This window comes from Castor canadensis, chromosome 14, assembly GCF_047511655.1.
Source record: "Castor canadensis chromosome 14, mCasCan1.hap1v2, whole genome shotgun sequence".
Lineage (NCBI taxonomy): Eukaryota > Metazoa > Chordata > Mammalia > Rodentia > Castoridae > Castor > Castor canadensis.
Genome location: NC_133399.1, coordinates 98,186,192 through 98,202,044, shown reverse-complemented (window position 1 = coordinate 98,202,044; position 15,853 = coordinate 98,186,192). Strand labels below are relative to the sequence as shown.

General features: G+C 37.7%; 1 protein-coding gene and 1 non-coding gene across 11 annotated transcripts in view; both read left to right on the top strand.

The window, feature by feature from the left end:
- Psd3 (pleckstrin and Sec7 domain containing 3) overlaps positions 1–15,853 on the top strand; it is a 498,369-nt gene that overhangs the window by 470,762 nt on the left and 11,754 nt on the right. The gene's annotated exons all lie outside the window — the stretch shown is intronic.
- Trnas-aga (transfer RNA serine (anticodon AGA)) lies at positions 8,167–8,239 on the top strand. Its single transcript has one exon. It is a non-coding gene; the product is annotated as a tRNA-Ser (tRNA).

The window sequence follows — 15,853 nt, the reverse complement described above, 5'->3', positions numbered from 1 at the left end:
TCCTGGCATGAAGCTAGACCAGCTTTGAGGGAATTAAGTCTTGCTTTCATCAGATTGTCTTCTCACAGAACATGAAAATCGCATTCCAGACCCTCGACTCATTAAAATAAGACTCACACTAATATGTCAAGCATATTGTTTTTCTGTTAAACTGCATTAACCTGTGTCTACAAGGAAGGTAGAGGAGGACCTTGCTCTGTAAGGATGTCATCTAAAAAGGAATGCTTTTGGAAAAGTGAACCATGATTTTTTTACTAACTTAAATGAAAATTGAAGTCATGCATCATACAGAGCCTGCTTTGCTGTAAATCCAGCCACCAGAATTGATCTGCTGGGAGCACGTGCCTCGAGGGTCCTTGTATAGCATGTTTTGCTTTATAAGCAACATTCCCTGAGCAGGCTGTTTCATTCCCTGAACAGTGAGCTAGTGGTCATTTTCCTTTATTTTTTTCACAGCTCCATCCCCGGGTCCTAGAATATTGTCTGAGTGCTTGATATTTATTTGTTGAGTGATGTAGTAAATTTTAGCATTTTGTATAAAAGATAACATCAGAAGAAGTTATTCTCTGAGAAAGCTTAGTAGTAATTCTTTTTATAGGGTCAGAAACTCACCTGAGAGCAAATCTGGTAGGCAGGTGAGAGCAGACAGTCATGTCTGCATTGCAGTGGGAGCCCTCAGATGGGCAGTGGCAGCAGGAGGAGGAGGAGGACGTCAATCCTGTCTGTTTTCCTCATGAGGAACTGCAGGCAGGGATTACCTCTCGCATCTGTTCTTTGGTAGGTCATCATTGAGATGTCTCCCTTGTTTCTGAGCACTTCTTTTAATTTTCACAAGTCTTGGTAAAAAAAAAAAAAAGCTCTCCTTTTGGCAGAATATTAAGCTGTTAGTACTAACACCAGGAGTCCTCCTATGTTTGTGCATTCAGTTTATATCATAAGTTGCTTTGAGTACAAATAATTCTTCATGAACCAAATTCACAGCTCTTTCTATGCCTAAGAAATTCTCCAGGCCCTCACTCATAGTAAATAATTAAAGATTCCTGTAAACTGAGCTTCAGGACTTTTTTTTAAATCTATAGTAAATGAGTAAACGTCCAGTTAGTCTGTTAGAAAAGGATTCATTTTTGCTTAAAGTAGCAAACTTCACTCAGAATGGACTATAACAGTAAACCTTCATTTCTCTCTCTGGATAATAATAGAGCAAGAAAGGGAAGTTGTATTTTTTACTTATTTGGTCAAAAAATAAATAAAATTGACTCTCATTTCTTTTTTTTTTTCCCCCTGTGGTCTTTGGGTTTAAACTCAGGACTTTGTGGTGGTAGGCAAGCACTCTCCGTTTGAGCCTTTAGCCCTTTTTTACTATGGGTAGTTTTGAAAAGAAGCTTTACCTTTTCTGTCCATCCTAGCCTGAACTGAGATCCTTCTGTTTACGTATCTCACAGTAGCTGGGATGATGGGTAGGTACCACCATAACCAGCTTTTCCATTGAGACAAGGTCTCGGGAACTTTCTACCTAAGGTTGGCATCAATCTGCAATTCTCCCAAGTAGCTAGGATTAAAGGCATAAGCTAACAGCACCCAGCAACTCTACTTTTGAGAGAGTTGTTGAGTATCACAAAACCACATTGAGTTTTTTTCCCAGTTTCTGAAAAAATGTCATAAATAGCCTCATATCCTTAAATACTAACTCATTTCTATTTCATTTAGTTCCTGTTTTACTTTAAAATGTTTTCATTGATGCTTCTGGTATGTTAGGAAGTTTATCAAGATCAAGGGGACAGATGGATGGTTTGTGTCAGGCATAAAAACTTAGAAAACTCCGGCCAGTCACAACACATTATGTTGAGTTGGGCTGGGAAGCACCTGTATTGCTTAAAGAAGTAGCACCATTAAGGAAACTCCTTTGATGCCATTGTCACTGGCCTCAGTATTGTGGCTTTGTTTCTTTAGTTTTAAAAAACAAGAGCAATTAGAAAGTATTATGTGTTCCAAGGTATTTTTCATGCAACATTAAGATGTTTGCAGTAGTTGGGTAGCTAATCCTCATGTTGAGCTGGAGGAAGAGAGAGAAGATGTAGCAGCCCAAACCTGTTAAAAACAATGGCTAGAGCTGAGTGTTGCATGACAGTATTCCCAGCGCTCAGGTGATAGAGGCAGGAGAAGTGTGAGTTCTAGGTTAGTCTGGGCTACCCAGCAAGTTCCAGGTCAGCCTGGGCTGCATAGCAAGAGCCTGTTTCAAAAAACAGAAGAGAATAAACAAAGCCAAAAATAAAAGTAATAAAACAGTCATGACCTGGCTGTGAAAGGTTTATAAGGAGAGACTGTGGAAAGGTCAGGTTGATCACAGGCTCCCATTGTACAGCCAGCTGAAAAACTGTGGCATCAGAATTACATGTGGCTTTGTATGATAGCTTTCTATATTTGTATTAGTGGAGTATGCAGTTCCTGTTACAGAGGCTGCAGACAGTTGGGTATGCTTTGAGTTCTAGTTGGATATTTGGACATGAGCTTTGGAATCAGATGTCTTGATATGGTTTGAATTTGTTACACAAGGATCATGTGTCAGAAACTTAATGCAGTATACAACGGTGTTGGGAGATAGGGTATAATGAATGAGTTCAGCCCTCCCTCGCTTTGCTCCTGCCTTTTTTTGCCCCCAAACCTTCTACTCTAGGATGATAGAGCAGGAATACTCATAATGCTTTGTTCTTTATGAATTACCCAATCTCAGGTATTCTGTTAGAACCATGTAAAACAGACTAAGATTTAAAAAATGATACAAAGAATTGCAACTGTTTCTGCAACAAATAGCTAAAGCTGTAGAAGTGACTTTGAGCTGGGTAATGGGTAGAGGCTGAAATAGTTTAGAAACGAATACTGGAGAAAGCCTCTATTCACATGAAGGGTGGTTTTGTTGAGAGCTCAGAAGAAGAAAACAGGTGACTAGAGAAACTCCAAGACTCCTTAGAGATTATTTGACTGCTCATCAGAATGTTGGTTCAACTATGGACAGTAAAAGCCATTTTTATGAGATGTCAGGTGGAAATGAGAAACAAGAAGAGGAAAGAAATTATTTAAAGACAGAATTTACAATCAAAATGGAAGCAGAACAGAAAAATTTAAAAAATTTGCCACCTCTTCAGGAGAACAGCCTCTTCAGGAGAGCAAACTGGGTATGGTGAGGTGAGCATTTGCTAAAGAGATCACCGTGGATGGAAGGAACCATTGAGACCATGGAAGAGAGACCCCAAAGTCATTTCAGAGACCTTCCAGGCTGTCCCTCCCATCTCAGCCCCAGAGTAGGATCTTGAGGCAAAGTCTCTAGAGAAGCACCCACCTAATCTTAACATTTGCTGCCCTGTACCACTTCAGGACTCTGTGCCCAGGATTTCAGTGCAGAAACCCCCAGCAACCCCAGCCAGGGCATAAGCAGGTCCAGGTACAACTTGGTCCTTCACTTGGAAGGCATAAATCATAACTCCTGGCAGCATCCACATGGTGCTGCCTGTGCCGGTGCATGAAATGCTGTGGCTATGGGGACATGGCTTCCTCCACCTATACCACAAACAGTCCCCATGAGGGCAGTGCCTACTGAAGCCTCAAGGGAAAGGTCCCAGAACTATAAAACTGTCAGCATGCAATGTCAGTTATGGAGGGACACTAGTCTGAGACTTCTCTCAGTGGGAGCTGCTTCCTGTGCTGAGCCCCTTGGGACACTGGAAGCCCAGCCTCCACCCTTCTGAGCCCAGGATACGCACAATTATGAAGGTAAACAATCTACAGTATACTGTGTTGCTAAGCTATAGTGTTTAATAGATTAGATGTATCAAACACGTTTTAAATTCATGTGTTGAAAGCTTAATTCCCAATTCAGCATTGTAGGGAGGTGCAGCCTAATGAGAGATAATTACATCATGAGGGCTTTACCATCACAAATGGATTAATGCCATTATCTCAGGAGTGGATAGTTATTGTGAGAGTGGATTTGTTAGAAAACTGAGCTTGCCCTCTCTGACGTTTTTCCCCTCTCTTGCCCTGCCACCTTCTGCCATGACAACATAACCCAAAGGACCTTGCTGGGTGCCAGGGCCCACGCTCTTAGAATTCCCAGCCTCCAGAACCAAGAGCCAAATAAGTCTCTGTTCTTTAAAAAATACTCAGTCTCAGGTGTTCTGTTATAACAGCACAAAACTGTTGAAAATGTATTCCTTTATGCATTAGAAGGAGGGTACTTCCAGATTTATGTATTCTCTGGTTCTGATCCAGCAGGTAAAAGAGAGTCTAGTTCCCTCATGACTGAAACCAAAGACTTAGGATAAAGCCTTCTCCCCTTAATGGACTAGAGTTTAACTGCAGGCCTACTTCTGAATTGTGACCTTAGTAGCATATGCTCATGACTTCAGACAGCAGGGCCCACATCAGCCACCTGGCTGAGAAACTTAACTTTAGGAACAACAAATGCCCACTGTAACAAGAAAAAAATGTCTTGGACTAGAATATTTTAAATCTAAAAAATCTGGGACATTCTTGAAGCAAGATGCATCTTTTTCGGAATTTCTAGTTTTTGTTGGCATTTTAAATGACATGGATGTGTTTGAGGAAAAAAATATTTCATATAGTAGCTAGGGAAACCCAAAGTAGCTAATACCTGGAAGCACATAAAATACAAATTTCAAGTTGTAAAGTTTCAGTTTTACTCTTGGGTATTTTGTTATATATGATTCAGTGAGCAGTAGGTTTAGTATATCTCCTTTTGAATGAATTCTAATTGGCCACTTTTTATTTGTCAACATTAGATTGGTAATTTTCACAGGAGGGACCATGTTATAGACCATCTTTCCTTTCACTGGAGCAAAGCAAGACATATCTCAACACCTTCTTGGCTGCCACAAGGCAAACTCAACTGAAGAAACAAAATTTTCTCATAATTAAGTTATAAATGGCCTTAATCATAAAATTACACAGATAGGAGTTATTTCTCCTTTGTTCCCTAGTGAAACCAAGTGGAAGTTCCATTAACCTACTTAAAGATGTTTAGTAGCAGTACTCTCAGTCATAGTAACTGGATACAGCTTGCAGTTGAATGTCATTCCCTTTTATATACAACGTCACAAAAGTGGTTACGTGTTTGGATCTGAGGAGCCAAAATAGCACAGGTTAATAGGATTCTTGGGGAAATTTAAAATTTTTTTTAGTAGAATGCTGTCTTATGAGTGACAAGCTAGAGACCTAAGATCAGCAGTTGTCTAGAAGCTCATTCTAGTTAATAATAGAAACATAATTCTTGCATTGTCATTTGGAATTTCATTTTGTATTACATGATAAAAGAGGGCTAAGAAGCTCTGAATTTTAATTTCTAAATAATTATACATGCCTTTGAAGGAAAGAGAAGCCTAGTAACAGGATTCCTTGACCCATATTTTAAGTAGATGATTGCAAAAACTAGGGCCATACCTGTGAAGGCAGAATAAGCATCCAAGAATGTTACTTGAAGTAACTTCCTGTCCCTAAATCCTTCTTTTATCAGTTCCTGAAATGCCTGCTGTGATGAGGATCATACATTTCGGCCAAGGTACTATCTGAAGGCAATGGGCAAATATGATCAGAAATTTTTTTTAGAAAGTAAAGTTAGAAAAAGAACTGGACTAGGCGTCAGAAGGCCATTTTTAGCCTTAACTCTGATATATTTGGCACACCGTTGCCTTTTCTGTGTCCCAGTTTTCTGTTTATAAAAATGAGGTGGGATTAGGTGAACTATCTGGCAGAGTTCATTCTAACTCTGAGGAGAATGACATATTTCACACCAATTTTCTTATTATCTTAGCTCATTCTCAAAGATCCCAAAGAGTGTTAAAACACAGGATAAGAATACTTCAATTTTGGTATATTGAAGGACCTAGCACTTTCTCATAGGAATATATTGTGAACCACACACTTACAACTTTAAATTTTCTAATACCTAGACTTAAAAATTAAAAGAAACAGGTGAATAGAGTAAAAGTTTGTTTTTTGAAAAAATAAGCCAAGAAAAACAACAAAGACCTTAATAAAATCAGAAATGAAAGAGAAAACACTACCACTGGCAGCACAGAAATACAAAACCTCAAAAGAGATTACTCTGTCAATTACAGATTGGATAATCTACAAAGGAATAAAATCCTAGCTACATATAACTCAGCAAGACTGGATTATAAAGAAATAAAAAATCTGAGCAAATTATAAGTTCAGTAATAAACATTTCCCATCAAAGCAAAGACCAAGACCTGATGGTTTCATGACTGAACTTTATCATGCACTTAAAGAACAATTAATCTCATTCCTTCTCATGGTCTTCCAAAACGTTAATAAGGAAGATCTGAGACTAACCCTGATGCTAACACCAAATCAGGACAATATTAAAATAGTATTACTGGTCAATATCCTGTTGAACATTGATTCAGAAATGCTCAACAAAATGAATTCTGGAGCACATTAAAAGGATCATTTACCATAATCACCTTGGATTTGTTTCAATATATGCAAATTAATAAATGTGATACAACACTTCAACAGAATGAAGTACAAAAAGTATACAATCAACTCAATAGATGCAGTAAAAGCATTTGACAGAATTCAGTGTTCTTTTATGATTGAAACTCTCAACAAATCAGGTATGCAAGAAAGGTACTTTTGGAACAACAGAGTAAGAGTCATATATCACAAGACCACAGCTGGGATTATACTCAGAGGTAATACCAGTTACAAAACAAAGATGTTCACTGTTGCTACTTCTCTTCAATAATCGTACTGGCAGTTATAGCTAGAGAAACTAGGTAAGAAAAGGAGCTGAACCGAATCCAAGTCAGAAAGGAGAAATTTAAGTTACCTCTTTTTTGCAAATGGCATTATCTTACATATGGAAAACCCTAAAGAATCCACACACATACAAAAAAAATTAAATGAATTCAGTGAAATTGAAGGATACAAAATAAATACACTATACACTAACAGTTAACTATCCCAAAAGGAAACTAAGGAAGCAATTCCATATACACTGGCATCATGTATATGTGTTTGTGCATATGTGTGTGTGTATATATATATATACATATATATATATATATAAACATTAACAAGAAAAATTGAAGACAAATACCATGCAATAAGTAGAAAGATGTCAAATGTTCATGGTCTGGAAGAATTAATACTGTTAAAATGTTTATATAACCCAAAGTGAGCTACAGACTCAATACATCCCTATCAAAACCCCAATATCATTTTTCACAAGAATCAATAAAATCCCCAAATTTATATGAAACCAGAAAAGACCCTGAATAGCCAAAATAATCTTGAGCAAAATAACAAAACTGGAGATATCACAGGTCCAGATTTCAAAATATATTATAAGCCAGGCATAGTGGCAATGTGCCTGTATTCTTAAGTACTTAGGAGTCTGAAGTGGGAGAATAACTTGATCTCAGGAGTTCAGTACCAGCCTGGGTAATGTAGTAAGACCCTGTCTTGAAAAGAAAAGAAGAAAATATATATGGAAAAAAGAGAGACCTCTCCCCCGCCCCCAGGAATAAACCCATGAATAGATTGTCAACTAATCTTCAACAATGGTTCCAAGAATACACAATGGGGAAAGTCTTCAAAAACTGATGCTTGGAAAGATGGATATCCATATGCAACAAAGTCCAGTTGGGTTCTTAGCCAATGTTATATGTAAAAATTAACTCCAAATGGACTGCAGATTTAAAAAAGTCAACATGAATGTATAAAACTACAGAAGAAAACATAGGGAAAGCTACATAATGTTAGTCTTAGCAATGTTCATTTGTTTTGTAAAATACCAAAAGCACAGGCAACAGAAGAAAAAAAAAAACAAGTGGAACTACACGAAACTAAAAAGTTCCTGCACAAAAAAGACAATAATCTACAAAATGAAAAGATAGCCTGCAGAATGCAAGAATGTATACAAGTCATATATTCAATAAGGGAGTAATATGCAAAGTATACAAGGATGTCTTACAACTATATAAACAAACAAAAACAAATAGCTCTATTAAAAATGAATAAAGGACCTCAATAGACATTTTTCCAGATATTACTTACAGGGCTGGTAGAGTGGCTCAAGCAGTAGAGCCTTGCCTACCAAATGTTACATACAAATGTCTCACAGGGGCAGGTGCAGTGGCTCAAGTGGTAGAGTGCCTGCCTAGAAAGCATGAGGCCCTGAGTTCAAACCTCAGTGCCACCAGTAAAAAATAACATATGTCCCCCATATATATGAAATTATGCTCAGCATGACTAATTACCAGGGAGATGCAAATCAGAACTAGAATGGGATATCACCTCAAACCTGTTAAGATAGCCGTCATCAGAAGGTCAAAAGATAACGGGTTTTGATGAGAACATAAAGAAACCTAATACATTGAATAGAAATTGGTATATTCATTAAAGAAAACACTATGTAGACTTCTTTTTTTAAAAAATTAAAAATGTTAGACTGGAGGTGTGGCTCAAGTGGTAGAGTACCTTACCTGCCTTGTAACTGTGAAGACTTGAGTTCACACTCCAGTCCCACCCAAAAAATAACAATGAAAAATGGAATCACCATTTGGTCTAGTTACTACTTCTGAGCATGTATTGGGGGGCGGGGGATGAATTACTAGCTCTAAGAGATATCTGCACTCCCATTTTCATGATAGCCAATATATGGAAACAACCTGTGACTATCAGCAGATGAGTGAATAAAGACATAGCAGTATATGTATGAATAAAAATAATTTAATGTTATTCAGTCTTTAAGGAAGGAAATCCTGCCATTTGCAACAACATGGATGAGCCTGGAAAACATTGCTTTAAATGAAATGTATCACACACCGAAATACAAATGTTGTATGATATCATTTATATGTCGAATCTAAAAAAGCCTAACACATAGCAACAGAGGGTGCGGGGGCTCTGACCAGGTGTCAGAGTATGGGGGAAGATGTGGATCAAACAGTATAAACACAATTACCAAATAAAGCAATCTGTGACCTAATCATAATAATGTGTTTCATTTACTTAAAATTTGCCTAAATATCCTCAAAAAAAAAATGAAGCAGAGAAATTAATTGTGGTAAATTGTTTTTAACACAGTACATCCAACTATCAGTTGAACATGTAGCTAATATAAAATGTCATGGAGATATTTTGCATTCTTTTTTCATGCTAGGACTTAAAAATCTAGTGTATATTTTATACCTATGGCATATCTCAATTCAGACTAGCCCCATTTCTTATGTGCCATGGCCACCTGTGGGTAGTGGCTGCTATATTGGACAGCATAGAGAGGCCATGAAATCTGCTGAAGAGCTAGTCAGGATTAGAGAAGCCTTATTTACCAGCCTGGACACAAATTCTGTGCTTTAAGAAATAGAAACTGAGCGAGGGTTGCCTCCTTTGTGGGGTTGGAACTGGACAATTCATTTCTTGAGTTTCCCTCCCCCACCACCAGAAGACAAAATGTGATATTTTCTAAGTCAGTTTTATGGACTTTCAGAATTTTAAGTTTAATTTTTTAAAAATCATGAAAAACAATGCTAAATATAAGACTGAGTTTAAGGAAAGCATTTTAAGAGCTTGGGGAACAAAGAAAAAAGAATGCAAGTGGTAGCAATGTTTTAAAAATTCTCAGCAGGAATCTAACACACTCTTTACAAACTCCAGTCCTCTTCTCATCCACAAAGGTCATGGTGCTCCCAGGCAAAGGCAAAGACAAAAGCACATGCTTCTTGGTCAGTCCCGTAGCCAGTGAGGGCCCTGATGAGGGCAGGAGCAGGACCATTAAGTCCTCCTTCCTGTCCAAGGAAGATGGGGTATTCTTTAGAGGTGTTAGAGCAGGGCTGGGTCAGCAGACAGACAAGGTCCTGTTCCCTGTCAGAGAATCTGAGGCACAAATTAAACAGGGAGTTTATTTGGGCTGACTAGAGTTAGAACTCAGGAAAACAAAAATTCAAGCAGCCTTGTCTTTAGAGTCTTACAGACTTCAAATTATTAAGAATTTAGATTGGAGTAGGCAGGGTAGCAAAACATTTTGTAAGAAAAAGAAGTTAAGTAACTTAAAGAATTTATGTAGTAAAGCAGTTCTCGAAGAAGGAAGCAAGAGAAGACCCTTTCTGGGAAAGGGTGGAAGTTGGGGGCAAGATGGCCCTAGGGCCTGGCTATAGGATTGGGATGTTCTTCTTTAATGAAACCATACAGGATATAACAAGTTTGGCCCTGGCAGTGTGTCAGTGTAACCTGGGAAAGGGAAGTACATCTGCATAGTCAAAAGTTCTCTCTGAGGTGGACATGACAGAAGCCTAGTTTCTATATCTTCTCTGCCTGAAATTGTGGAGGTTCCTTAGTCTCCTTGGCCTTTGATTTTAATTTCTTCCACAGAATGAAATGGATGCCATAGGAATATCTTGGGGGTGAGGTCAGAACCATATAGAATGGAGACGGGTGAATCTCTCAAAACACTTTCTACAAACACACTCCTTTTTGTCTCTATTAGTATCAAGCTTTTGACCTCTTCTGCTTATATCATTTAAAAAAACAGAAATTAAAGTCACAACATTTATTTAGAGAACAGTAAAGCAGAAAGGAGACTGAATCAGAAGAACAGAAAATTCACACTTGCCTAGGTTTTTCCAGTAGGCCATGAATACAAACTATACACATTAAGAATGTATAGTATTTGCTATATATAGGCAGAGGGTTACTACTGCATACTGAAGCCTGATATGGGAGTAGCTTGGGGGAAAGAACTTCAGATTTTTCTTTTTGAAAACCTTAAGTCCAGCAGAGCTTTTATTTAAGAACTCTGTTTTGAGTGTGTCTGTTTTCTTAAGTTAGCAGGCAGAGTTAGGTGAGCCAAGAGGTTCAGTAGAAAGTGTCAGCATCTCAGTTTTCCCATGACCCCTCAGAAGGCAGAGTAGAGATGAACAGACTTTTATTTGAATAAGCAGTTACTTCAGAAGCTCCTTGTTTTGATTTAGCGATTATTTCTTTGCTTTCCAGTGTAGAGATCTAGGAGCAAAAAGTACTTTGCTATATACATGCCATTATTGGTTTTCTGCTCATTTTGTCTAAAGACAGCTTTCACCCCTGCATCAGAAAACAAAATGTCAGGAGAAAATGTATTCAGGATTTGACTGTGGGAGCTGTGAGGCCTGAATGCAAATAGGGGTAGTAAGTTAAAATCACAGCGCAGTTTTATTTTCATTCGGTTTGTTACTTTCGTGTTTCTGTATCAGAGGTCAGAAGGAGACACTATTCTATTAAATGAAATATGAAATGGTATTCAGGACTCAGGAGAAAAGCAACTGTCAGATGCATGTACGCCTACATGTGATGTGACTAAACTTCTTTTCAAAGAATATCAGTAGCCATGATTTTCTTCAGCAAGCAATTAACATTCAACCGAGCTAGGACCTTACATGGCCTTAGCCATAGTATTTTTCATTCATCCCTGGTAGGCATTCATGCTAGTGAAACAGATCTTTTTGTCTACATGTTTGAGAAGAATTTTTACAGGTAACTGAAGATCAACTTAATAAGTACAGCAAAAAAAAAAATGTATTAAGGAGGTTACAAACTGAAGAAAATATTTTAATAGGAAAAGAAGCCATTAAGCATTTGAGTTGTCCTTAGGTCTTGGTAGTCACCAAAGACTTCATGAAAATAATGTTAAGAATGAAATTTAAGAGAGAGCTTGCCGGTGGGGCCACAGAAAACAATATTCAGATATTTAGGGGCAGAGAGTAGCTGCTGGTCTTGGGTCTGGTAAAAATCCCTTCCCAAGTTGTTTTCGTGATAGTGGAGTTATCATACACTCTGGCGAAGTATTCCTGAGGAAGGATGCTCAGTGGTGCACATGTGAAACTGTTCGGTGTTCATGTGAGAATGAGTCAGCAGACACTAAGACAAAACCTTCAATGCCATCTCCAAAGCTTTTTACAAACTCTCTTTGGCCTTTTTAATGAAAGACATATGCCTGAACAGGCTACATAGTGAAGACTGAGTAATAGGTTAGGAGAATGAATTAAAGCCACAGTATTAGTTAGTGACGTTGTCAACAGTAGGCTACCTCCCTGTAAGACTGTACTTTCACTGCCACAGTGCTTCTTTTGGACTGGTTTTTGACCATCCCATCTCATTTTTAATGTGGCTTATCACAGACTATGTTAATTTTTGTGTACTGATAGCTTTGTGGCACGATGGTAAATTAATTAAGATGTCATCTTTTTTGTTATTTCATCTTCCCTTTTCTTCATGCTCCCTTTTCTATCATCTGGTTATAAAAATTGTCAGATCAAAGGTATAATATTTTAATATTGTTATTATGGATTTAGGGCCAGTAGCACCCTCCATCCAGTATGAATAGGGATGAGGCTAATATTCCCTGACCCAGGGGCTTAAGAGTCTTAGGTTAGTACCTATGTGTGTATCCAACCATAAGCATGAGCTTGATACATTACACATAAGTTAGCACGTGAGATTGATCAGGCAGATAGAATCTAAGTATAAATAGCTCTTGCTAAGTCCTCATCTTGTTAGTGTGTACTTTTGTTAGAAGATTCAATTTAGAGGCTTCTCTTCATAGCAGAATGAGATCTAGTCACTATCAAAATGACAAGCCACCAAAGTCCATGCATAATGGTTCAATTTCTTACTTTATTTCTAAGCTCAAAGTGTGTAATAAAATCTTTTCTTCATTTACTGCTCCATAAGAAATAATCATAAAATAGTTCTGTGTTTTATGAACCTCAAAGTATGGTATAAACTACTCTTCTGTCTGTGCAGAGAGCCTTGCCTCAGCAAAGCAGCCTGCACTCAGAGTCCTGTGCAGGGTTTGCTAAGCATGGCGTCTTGACAGAGGAGGGCAAGTGGACATGGAGAGGAAAGTGACAAGCCTTGGCCATGTGGTGGCTCATGAGCCTTGGAACTGACAGGGTCAGAACTTAATTATTTGTGGAACACTGGAAGTAATGCTGTGTCACAGACATCCCTGAGTTAAGAACTTACAGGTGTCTACCATCACTGTCTACATCCATGTTGTTTTCATTTTCTGAGAAATTGCCACATTCTAGATATATAAAAAAATATTTAGACTATATGTGCTATGACATATGGGTAAATTTATTTTCTCGTATCTATTCCTTCTTTCCATTCATATAGTCAACAAATTTGTTCATTACATACTGTTAGTAAACAAAAACAAGGTCCTTACCTTCTGTGATGGTATCTAGTGTTTGGAGGCAAAGGAGAAATAAACAAGGTTTTTATAAAACATACAATAGAAGGCTGTTAGATGGGGGAGAAGTGCTAAGTAGAAAATAAAGCGATGAAATGAGAAGGTGTTGCAGTGTTAGATTTAGATGCCTCTGTGTGAAGGTGACTTTTGAGTGACTCCTGAAAGGTGAAAAGCCTTGTGGATTTCTGGGGGAAGAGTTTTTTTGGGCAGGGAGAATAGCAAGCACCAAAGGTCCTAGAGGAAAAGTGTGCCTGCTATGTTCAAAAACAGCCAGGAGGCAGAACCCCTGGCTTACAGTGAGCCCAGATGGAACTTTTAAGAGATTAAACCAGTGATGGAGTTTGGGCACAGGGCAGGGAGCTCTTGGCAAAGAGTAAAGTTTTCTAGGCTATTTTAAGGGTTTAGGATTATGATGGATTTTGAAGGCTAGGAAGGCATGGGAGTATTTTGAGCATAGATAACATACTCTTAGCTTCCATTTTAACAGATTGCTATCTTTTGAGAAGAGTGTACATGGAGGGCAAAGAAGGAAGCAAAGAGACCAGTTAGGTGACTTACAATAATTCAGGCTAGAAATGGTAGAAGCAGTGAAAAATGGTGTGATTCTGAGTATATTCTGAAGATAGAGCAAATGGATTGCTTACAGAATTAATGTAGAATATTAGAAAAAGGAAATAAGTTAATTATCAAATTTCATTCGTGATTTAAAATTTTCCTCTATCTTAATTCTAGAATAACTGGTGTAGAACTCTCAGCTTTTTTGGTTAACTCAAGAGTCTCTTAGAAACTCTTAGGTATCCTGTACGTGGTAAGCATATAGGGAAGGACTAAGAATTGTGCTCCAGCCATAGAGAGTAAATAATGTAAAACTGTCTGTGGGAATAATAAAGCAGTCATTGACGTACTATTCATCATGTAACCTCAGTGCAGCAAATTGTGAACTAATGTCCAGCAATTATCCACTGACAATTCAGAGAAAAACACTAACAAAGAGATGGTACCACAAAACTTACTAATTAGCTAAGTTTTTCCTAAATAAAATTAATATAGGAGTTGTATATTCACCTCAGTTGGAATGTTTCTTTATGATTGAGAACAAACTGTGTTGAAGATTTTATTAGTTAAGAATGCTTTCAGCTACAAATTGTAGAAAACTTGACCAAATGTTTCAACAGTATAACCATTCTTGCATCTCACTTAGGAAAAATGCAGGTGGGTGGTTATGGGCTATATGAAGTGTTGCTGATGAGGACATACAGTCTTTCTAAATTTGTCATCTGCTTTCATGAGCACATTGGCTTTTAAATTTTCATGTTTATTTTATGGTTTCAAAATGGCTAATATATCTCCAGACACTTTTTTACCTTTTTTTTTTTATCAGGATAGCATAGCTGCTATCACAAAAGTGTTCTACTTAAATGTCAGTGGCCAAAGCTAGCCTACATGACTGTAAGGAAGAGTGACAAAGGTTGGCATGTCTGGTTTAAAGCATATGTCCTCTCATGGGGCTGGGCATAATGACAGCCTTAATTTTTTTAAAAAATGCAGTTTGATTAGCATGAAGGAAGGGAAGCAGCAAACAGTGTCTCTCCTAATGTCATTTATGAGATTATTTGGTCAACTTTGACTACTTAAAAACTAATCATCAAATGTTTTAGTCTCTGGTACATTAGACCTTTAAAATGTGATTTACAGAAAATGTAGAGAAAACACTGTAGAACATTGGTCTATAAGGATTTTTTTGGATATGACCCCAAAAGCACAGGCAACAACAGGGAAAATTAGCAAATGGGATTGCATCAGCAAGTTCCATACAGCAAAGAAAACAAGCAACAGAAGGAATAGACAGTTTAAAGACTGAGACGAGGGGTTAATAACCAAGAATGCATAAGGAACTCAAACAACTCAACATCAAGAAGAAAAAAAGAAAAATCCAATTAAAAAATGAGTAGTAGAGGCTGGCTTAGAGATAGGGGTAGGAAATGGAAAGAGGGAGAGAAAAAGAAGAAAAATAGACAAGTGCCCTAAGTAAGCCATTTACCAAAAGAGAATACGCAAATGGCCAACAAGCATGGAAAAAATGTTCAGCAGCACTGATCATCAGAGAAATGCAAATAAAACAATGAAGCGTTTCGCCCGTTACAATGGCTCTTACCAAAAAGACAAATACGTAAAAATGCTGGCAAAGATGTAGAGAAAGTGGAACTCTCATACAGTCCCTTAATTCTAGATTTAGTAAATTAGGTAGAGTCATTGTGACAAACTCTGGAGGTTCCTCAAAAAAAAACTAGAAATAGAACTACCATATGATCCACCAATCCCACTTCTGGGTATATTGCCAAAGGAACTGAAATCAGTATGTCAGAGACATCTGCACTCACATGTTTATTACAGCACTCTTCATAGTAGGCCAGATATGAAATCAATGGATGGATGGATGGATGGATGGAGAAAATGCAGTATGTATACGTAGTGGAATCTCATTCAACTGTTTAAAAAAAGAATTTCTGGCATTTGTAGCAACAGGGATATAACTGGAGGACATTATGTTAAGTGAAATTGGGCATAGACAAATAGTATGTGTTC